The sequence below is a fragment of the Meriones unguiculatus genome, chromosome 5, assembly GCF_030254825.1.
Source record: "Meriones unguiculatus strain TT.TT164.6M chromosome 5, Bangor_MerUng_6.1, whole genome shotgun sequence".
Lineage (NCBI taxonomy): Eukaryota > Metazoa > Chordata > Mammalia > Rodentia > Muridae > Meriones > Meriones unguiculatus.
Window position 1 is genome coordinate 133,832,531 of NC_083353.1, and position 9,586 is coordinate 133,842,116.

Consider the following 9,586-nt stretch of genomic DNA (forward strand, 5'->3'; position numbering starts at 1 on the left):
GTCACTTTTATAGTACTTGGCTTATTACTCTTATTAGGAGCATGTCTCCTACCAGGGATAATTAAAACCTTCATCAAGGCCTTCAAGAATGTTACAGCTGATCTGCATAAGATTAAATTCCAGTGTCTACCCTAGCAGAGGTTGGTAGTCAAAGATCTCTCTGAGGAATATTCAACCTAAGACAGGGCAGGAAGGGTGGAATTCTTGTACCAATAGCAGGTAAGAATATATCTTTCAAGAGAGACAACCTAAGACAGGCACAATCTTCTACTTCATAGCTCTTAAGCTATGGTCTTTTAAAGTATAAAAAAAGAAGACCTGTGTGGAGAGCTGCTTGTTTGTCAAGCTGCCTTGTTATTTAGCGAAAAACATGTTTTCACCCTGGCCTTCACCTTGAGAAAAGAAGTTTTGCCGAGTTCCTTAAAACTTGTTTGTGTGACCTTGGACCATATCTGATATAGGGAAGTAGTTTTAGAAAACAAGTTTGACAGTTCCACAAACTTCTTTCTTGTATTGCTATGACTTGTTTTTGTTGTGCCTGTAAAAAGGAATTGTGGAATAAACTCACACTGCAGTCTTACTGACAGCCCTCTCAAGCTGGACCCATGTGTATTGTGACTTGTTTTAATTATTTCAATCCTCACTCCCCACTCAGGAACTGTTCGACTCTGCCAGCATGCTCCGGCTGACCTGGACATGTCTGGACATGTTTCAGTGTTGGTGGTCCTCAACACTACTAGAAGTGTAGCCTTGGAAGAAGTGTGTCACTGGGGGCGGGTGGGGGGCTTTGAAGTTTCAGATGTTGAAGCCAGGCCCTTGTCACTGTCTCTTCTCAAGTACTTTTATAGCTGCCATCATGTTTGACACCATGATAATGGACTAAACCTCTGAATTTTAAGCCAGCTCCAATTAAATGTTTCTTTATAAAAGTTGCTGTGGTCAAGGTATCTCTTCACAGCAACAGAAATCCTAAGACAGACAGACACAGCAGAGGTGGTTTAAAAAAGTAACTTTTATTCTCCAGATATAATTGTCATCTCAGAGGCTTACTGCTGAATTAGCTCACTTTTTCTAGCTCTTTCTGAGCTCTGGCTAGCTGGTTCAATTCAGCTGTTCTGGCACAAACTCCTCCAAGCTGACTGATTCAAACCAGCTTCTCTTATCTTCTGATTGAATTGCTCTGCTTGGCCTCAAACTAACTCTAGCAATCTGTTCTAATCTCCTGGCTTCTTATTCTCTGGTTTGTTCTGTCTTCACCTGTGTATAGCTTGTTCTCTCTGCAACCAGTGTCTGTAAAACTGTAAAACTCTCCAGGTAAAAACTGCCTCTGAACTCAACTCCCCTGCACTGCCTTTCCACCTACTTCCAACTGACTGATTCAATTGACAAACTGACTTCAACTCAACTCCAGTGCCTCTCCCTGTACTCTCTTAAATCACCTCTCTTTCCTGTGCTGCTCTCTTGAGAGCTGGGCCTACCCTATTCTGTCAAATCTTTCTCTGATGTGTCACTTTGTCTGTCCTTCAATTAGATGTCACTGTTTGGAATTAAAGGTGTGTACTAAGGGCATGTCTGAATTCCAGCCAAAGGGATTAAAGATGTGTAGAGTATCTGCATTCCAGCCAGATCAAACAGATCTAGAAGGTCTTTAAATGTGATCACAGCAGCTGGATTAAAATTCCTCTTTAGTGGTTTATGAGGGCTCAGGCAGGCCTGGGTTTAGGCACCTTTCTGACTACTTGTGAAGAGACATTCAGAGGTTCTTGGGCTTTGGGAGTTAAGAGAGCCTGGGCAGTTGCTATGGCCAGTTGAAAAGCCTTAGCCAACATCAGGTATTTTTGTTTTGAGGCCTTTTGGAATCACCTTTGGTACACCAGGAGTATTGTAATTCCTCCTGAGGTCCCAGTCAGTTGGGGACTGCCTCAGCTCTGAGTGTGTAAGCAGCATTAGTTTGGTGAATTTCATTTGCATGTGCTGGTACCAGACTTGCCAGTGCTCCTTGCGGAGAAAGTTGTTGGTGAGAATCATTTGAGAGCCCACCCGGGAATGAGAAAAGCAACTGTAAAAGAGAAACAAGTGTGACTATTCCCACCCTTGAACTGAAGCCAGGTGCAGATAGTTCTCGGAGGGCAGGGTGGACTGTTCCGAGAAAAACCACAAACGGCCAAAACCCACAAACAGCCAGCTGCTGAACTGTCTCTATGCTATTCTTGCTGACCAATCAATGTAAGGAGCAAATGTGGTCTGATTTTTAGGTATAAAAACCCTGTGCTTTGCATGTTCGGGGTCATCTCCTGCTTTTGGAGGGGCGACCCCATTGCAATCGGAATAAAACCTCTTGCTTTTGCATCGAGTCGTGGTCTGTGAGGGTTCCTGGGAAGGGCGCGATCCTGAGCTGTGAGACTCCAGGTCTTACACATTTAATGTCATAGAAAATGAGGTTGTAAGATTGGGTGATATATTGGAACTCTTTAATGAAGGTTGATTGATTAGTGATATAAGAACCCAACCTCCTGAAAGGGGGCCCATAAAGGGAAAACTAGGGCTACGTTGCAGGGTATTTGATTATTGTACATAGAAAACCTAATTATAAGCAACATATAAAAGCATAGACGCAGTTAGGTGTGAAGTGAAAAGATGCATTTTGGGTACGCCTCTGAAAGCCTCCATAGATAAGAGTTCTAAAGAAAGTTCCTATCTATTTTAAGGCAAGTTTTTTTGGAAGAGTTCCTGTGATCTTTATTCTATAACCAGAGGCAAATTCAGCTGGCAGGCCTTGAGCTGCCCCACCTTAAAGGTGAAATAATTCAGGCCCTCCTGACTTGATTGGAGCCCCCACCCCATGAAGATGACATGGGTCAGCTTGCCAAGAGTGTAGGGGAAGACTAGAGACTTCTTATATGGCAACTGGTCCTTTGAGAGCTCCCCTTTTTGGCTTGCCAGAGCCCTCATGGAAGGAGCTCTGGATAAGAGAGATTTTCTTTCTGGGCTTACAGGAACACAGAGAAGCAACTGGCAGGATACAATGGAGGTCTAGTAACCCCAAACCCCTGAGAGTTTTCCCCACCCAGAAGGCTCTAATCTGTTTGGCTAACCTGACTCCATGCAGGCTTCACTTTCAACTTTGCCTGACTAGGCCTGAGTTTCTGTTTCTTGGAATACAGAAAAATAGTTCCTGGAAAGCTGAAGTGTGAGAGCAGCCAATCAGCTTAAAGGTTAACACATGAAATTGAGCCAAGCACAGTGATTCAGCAACTCTGAGGAAAACTCTCTAAGTATTTAGCCAATTCTAAATCCCTCTGTGCCCACCCCATCTCCTCTGAGTCAAATTAAAGTTCACCTCATCTCCTCTGAAAAAAACCTAATTGCCTTTAAACAAAGCCTATGTGCTCACTTCTGGCTCACCATTTTTAAAAAGGTGATCCCTGCATGCTGGAATTCTGCAGAATAAACCCCCTCTGCTTTTGCAAACTACTTGAGTCTGGGGTCTTTCTTCAGTGATTCTCGGACCCTTACAAGAGGTAAAACAGTATTCTAAGAAAGAGAGCTAAGGAGCCTGTTGTGTCAATTAGTATTTACTATTGATATATCTTCTGGTAAAGCTGCTGTTAATACTAAACAGCTGTATAACCAAACCTCACCATGCAGAGACTGGGTTATTTAGTTAACCTAGAACACAATGCTGGGCAATAGTTGTTCCATCCTAAATTTCCAAGCCCTCATAGTTTCCTAGCATTTAGATTTTACCCATTATACTTGCTTTCTGTGAAATCTTAGGTCCAGTATATCTCTCCACATAGTTCCCAGACCTCTCCTCCTGCCTCTGATCCTCCCAGCTCTGCTCTTGCCCTTCTCCCCTCCTCTGCCTCCCACCTTCCTGTTCTTTGGCTCCTCCCTCTCTTCTTGCTTCCTTTCCCTAGCTCAACATTGTGGCTAGTTGCTTGATTTTGGCATGTTTACCCAAAGTTGGGACAGGTGATGCTTAGAATAAATATCACAATGCAATGTCGGGATTGAAACCAGAGAGTAGGGGAGAGAAACCAGCATTTGAATGAACAAGGGTAAAGTGTATACATTCCAAAAGAACATTATACCAACAGGAGCCCTCTTGGATTCGGAGGAGTTCAAGAGAAAGATAGACTAGCTAGGTAAAAAGAACACAGAAAGATTTCTAATGAACTAGCAGTTTAGTTGTAGAATCAGGCTTGCAAATATTTTGTATATAGTTCAGAAAATAAAGTTACCTTGCTGAGCTAGCAGGTTTTTACCTCAGTTTATACCTCCTATGTCTTTATTGGTACAAATATTAGATTAATTTAGAAAGATAAATGAAAGAACTAACAAACCAGACTCCATCTTAGGCCTAACATACACAGGCCTTCAGTTCTGGAAAAACCACCAGAACAAAAGGACCATCTATTTGTCAAGGACAGACAGATGGTCTCAGTCCCAAGTTGCTGACTCCACACATTGTTAACTCCCTGGTTCTTATCACATCCTGCCCACTCCCCACCTTGTTAGAAATAATGAGTTTGTAAGACTCCGGGGAGTCCTATGCTATCAGGAAGGCCCTCGAGTGAGGCATGGAGACCAGGATCCATGCAAACAGCAAGAGGTTTATTGAAACCAACATGGGGTCATCCTGCACCATGAGGAGAGGTGACCCCAAGGAACAAAAGCTTTGGGGTTTTATACATTTAGGCATAGGCAAACTTTGAAAATAGCAACAGGGCAGTTTTTCATTGGTGGATATCTGGGGTCTAGCTACATGCTAGAGACATTCCAGTGGGGAGGGTGGCCAGTGTGGTCTGGGTCAAGCCACCCGAATTGCAGTTTTTCCAAGGGCTGCCTGCCCCCACCTGTGTCCTTGGGGTTTTTCCAGCATCTGTCTGTGTGAATGCTCCAAGGACTGCCTGCATCTGTGTCCTTGGAGTGTTTCCAGCATCTGTCTAGGCAGATGTTCCAAGGACTGCCTGCATATATGTCCTTGGTGTTTCCGGCAACTTTCTGTAAGGTTTGAGTCCTGGGGGTGAAGGGCAGAGGGAAGAGGGTGTACTCTGCATTTGGTAATCAGTGGAAAGTTCCCAGTTTTCGTAGGTGTTCTCAAGCTAGGACCCATCAGGTTCACCTGGTATTGACCAGGTAAGACTAACCTCTCCCGTTCCTGCACATACCTTTCTACTAATGAGTTCTGCTTTTAAAAAGGCTGTAAATGAGCTTGCCCTTTTCTCAGTCTTCAATTTGGCTACTGAAACTGAGTCCCTGGCTGCCAGTTCTTCTTTTTGCCAAAAACAAACAAACAAACAAACAAACAAACAAACAAACAAATAACCTTTTTGCTCATAGGGTGTCCCTGGTGTCTCATTTGCAGAACTCCAGACCCAACATAAATATTACAGGGCTGGGTTAGGTCAGGTAGAGGCTGTCTGAGAAGGTCCTATGGTGGAGTGGGAGCAAGAAGCAGGAGGACTAAAGGATTCCAGTGGTCTAAAAGTGGCTGCCAAATAGGGAGGATTAGGATGGCCTCTCACTGGAGAGGAAGGAGTCACTGGAGGGGCCAGAAGAAGAGAAGGAGATGAGAATTGAGGCCAATAAACACCAGGCTTGTCAGCTGGACTGGAAGTGGTTCCTGCTTCATAGCTAGGATGAGTTAGGTGGGAGAAGAGAAGCACAAAAAAAGGGCTTGTAGTAGAGGTCAGAGAAAGCTGGAACATAGAAAATAGGGAGTCTCTTTCCATGTCCCTGATCTGAATAATACTGGTGTCTAGTGTGCAGTTAGGTGGCCATTTTTATTGGTTATCTAAAGGATATTTAGGCCAAATTTGATTGCAAAAGTGAGTAATTTTGGGATCCTTTAGGTCAGGTGCTAGGTGAAGAGGCTGGAGGTTTTCTAAGGGATATTCCAAGGGGATATTGAGAAGGTATGGATGATACTATTCCCATGTATGGGAATGGTACCACATCAGCTTATAGTTGAGGATGTCCTCAGGGAGGACCAAAAGAGGACCAAGCCATTCTCTGGGTTGTCACGGCACTCAACAGGGTCAGATGTAAGTGCTCAAGGAGACTCTGCACTTGCTATCAGGGCTTTTGATGAGGCCTGAAGGCTTGCCAAAAGGCAACAGAAAACCAAGCTCAGGAATGAGGTCTCATCCATAGAAAGGAACTGAGAACTCATCCCATAGCATCATAAAAGCCATGAGGGCATAGAGAAGCTGTGGCATTATGCAACTGTTGAAGGGGAGGCATAAAAGGGAAGGAGTCACAAGAGTCCAGTCTGGCCTAAGGAAACTGTAGGATTGCAGCTCTGAGGGTGTCTGTGTATGTGTGTGTGTTCAGTGGAGGGGTGTTCAGTGAACAGAGCCAGTGGCAGCCATGAGGACCATGGCTGGGGCTACCCTCACCTCCATGAGTACCAAAGGAGTGCAGACACTCAATGGTCACTTCCTCAGACTTAAGGAAGCATTCACACTGACCAAAGGGGAAACTTACTGAATTACCCCTGTGGATGAGGTGCTGACAGATAGGCAAACTGGAAGGTGAGTGCTGTGTGGGGCTGACGATAAGGGTTAGGCCCTGCGTGATTTACACTGGGAGAGGAAGGACACTGGGAGGGCCTGTTATGATATCAATGTGTCGGGAGCCGGCAAAGCCCCCAGACTCTGATTTGTAATATCCTGCCGGACAAACAACAGAGGTCTGTGAATCATACCTTTCGGTTAATAGCCCTGCCGGACAAACAACAGATGTCCGAAACCATAGATGTTGTTTTTAGTGACTGTATAACCTTGTGAGCCTCCACTGTAACAATCACATGAATCAAGTGATTTCTTACAATAGTCTTGGTGATTTTCCACTGTTATTTCCTCCTCCTCAAAACCCCCCTCCCTGCCAGAACTGCCCTATAAAAATAAAACTGCTGCACAATAAAGTCAGCACTTGAAAGGCATTCGTCTACTTGTGCTCGTTTCTCTCTCTCCCTCATCTCCTACAGGTACGACCCCCTTCGCCCCCACAAATAACTAGGTCCCGCGGGTCGGGACATCAATGTAAAGGTTTTTCTGCCACAAGGGCATCTTGGCAGTCAGGAGCCAAGGAATACCACAAAGTCATAGCATGGAATAAACTTCACCTAAGAGATTTATTAGGGGAGAAGAGAATGGTTGCTACCTCTGAACAGAAAGAAAGACAACAGAGGTTTAAATTTCGGGGAAGGCTTTTATATGTGTTTTTGGAGCATGAGAAGTGACCTTGGTTGCAAAGTATCTTAGAAGAGTCACAAGGGGTTGGGGATTTCCAAGTCTTTGGATTTCTGGGTCAAACCAGGGCCTGGGTAGTTTTCCTTCGGTCTATGTCTTGGGCTTGGGGTCAGGGTCAGGGTCAGGGTATTCTTTCCCTGGCCCTTTTACCCTACAGTTATTTCTCTAGCTGGTGTGCTACAACTGTGTTGCAGCAGCTGTTCCAAAAGAAGTATATGTGTTTAATTCATTCGGCTAGTCACAATCTTGTGATTTACCCCTAATGAGCTATGCTAATTAGCAGCATAGTTTAGAATCAAGGTTCAAAGGCACAAGAAAGTACTACCATCTATGATAACTTGTAACTAAGACCTCTGCTCCATTAATTTTTTAAACCGAATCTGAACTGGGCAGAAACATCAGCAGGTGGCTCTGCAGGAGTGGCTTTTAGGGAGAAAATAGGGGAAGTCTGTGACGGGGCAAGTTGGCAAGTCCTGATTGGACATGTTAGTCAGTTTAGCCAAATAATAAATGTTGATAGCCAGACCCTGGTAGTCAGCCTCAGAATGAGTCAGTCACAAGGAAGTAGCCAGATGAGTCTAGTTGTTTAGCAAAAGAGAAGGGGGAAAGGGCAGGACCTGTGCCATGTTTGGGTCTGTCAGAACCCTTCAGCATCTTCTATTTATTTTTTCCATTGGCTGAGATAGGGTCTCTTTGTATAATCCTATATAGCTAGGCTGGACTCATTCATTCACAAAAAGATCCACCTGTTTCTCTCTCCCAGGTGCTAGGATTAAAGGTGTGTGCCATTGAAGAGCCTTAACAAAACTGACCCCATTTTGTCACTAGCCTCCATCTTACACATGACTTAAAACTTACCCCAGCTTCAGAAAAACATGTTTATACTTGCAGAAAACCACAACATTTCTGAGAATGACCCCAAAATGTGAGAATGACCCTGAAACCAGCCAATCAGAAAACAGGTCAAAAATGACCGTTGTCCTGTGGTTACTAAAACAATTACATGTTATCATTATGGTTATCAAAATAGTTACTCCAGATGGTCACAGCTTGTCTCTAATCAGTCACTATGTAACAAGCTTGCTCTTGCTGGATGTCACCCAATCTTGTAACTGCCAAGTCTGGAAACGCCTTCCCCTTGCTAAAAACCCTATTAAAACCTAGCTTCTTTCCAGCTCTGACTGCTGTGTCAGTTCATGCTGGGAGCCCAAGCTTAAGCCCGAATAAAGGCTCTTTGCTTTTGCATATGATTTCTGACTCCTGGTGGTGTTGGTGATCTTTTGGAGCCTCGTGGAGGATGAGGGATGGCCAAACATTGGCACCCAATCTTTGTGGAGCTCAAACAAGGAGTTGATCTGGCCAGCAGCTAGGCATCACTCCCAACATCCGAAGGTTGCTGGACTTGGGGGTCTTAAGTCCATGCCAGTCGGCCTGGGACACCCCCCTACTACCAGTAAAAAAGCCCCATTCCAATGACTATAGACTGGTGCAAGATATATGGGAGATGAACGAATGGGTGATGGACGTCACCCCACAGTACCTAACCCTAACCTTGTTGAGTACACTCCCTCCCAAGCACACCTGGTACACAGTTTGAGATCTAAAAGATGCCTTCTTCAGCCCACCCACCCCCAGCCCTGAAATGCCAAGATTATTTCGCCTTGGAATGGCAGACTAGACTTTCACGAGGAATCAAGAATTTGCCGACCATCTTCGATGAGCCTTTACATGAGGACTTTGGTGAGTACCATGCCTGGCATCCTCACCTCACTCTCTTGCAGTATGTAGATGATCTGTTTGTGGTGGCACAGTCAGAGCCTCATGATCATGATCAGCAAAGAACATCTGCTGCAGGTGTTGGGAGATCGAGGATATGGAGCCTCTGCCGAAAAGGCTGTGCAAGCAACAAGTTCAGTACCTGGGCTACATACTCAAAGAAGGTAAGTGCTGGCTCATTCATTCTTACAAGAGAACTAACTGTGCTCAGGATCCCAACCCCAAAGAGTCCCCTCCAAGTATGGGAGTTCTTGGGGCCTGCCAGGTTCTGCAGGCCATGGATACCAGGATTTGCAGAGATTGCCAAGTCCCTCTGTGAGAGACCAGGATTCCTCTGGACTGAGGCTCACCAGCAGTCCTTTGAGGCATTAAAACAGGCCCTGTTGTTAGGCCTCTGCCCTTGGACTACTTGATATGACTAAGCCTTTTCACCTGAAAATAAGAGTATTTTGAAAGGGGTCCTGACTCAACTGCTTGGCCCATGCCGCCACCTTGTGGCCTACTTGTCTAAGAAACTGGACCTGGTGGCTGCAGGATGGCCCCTGTGCCTT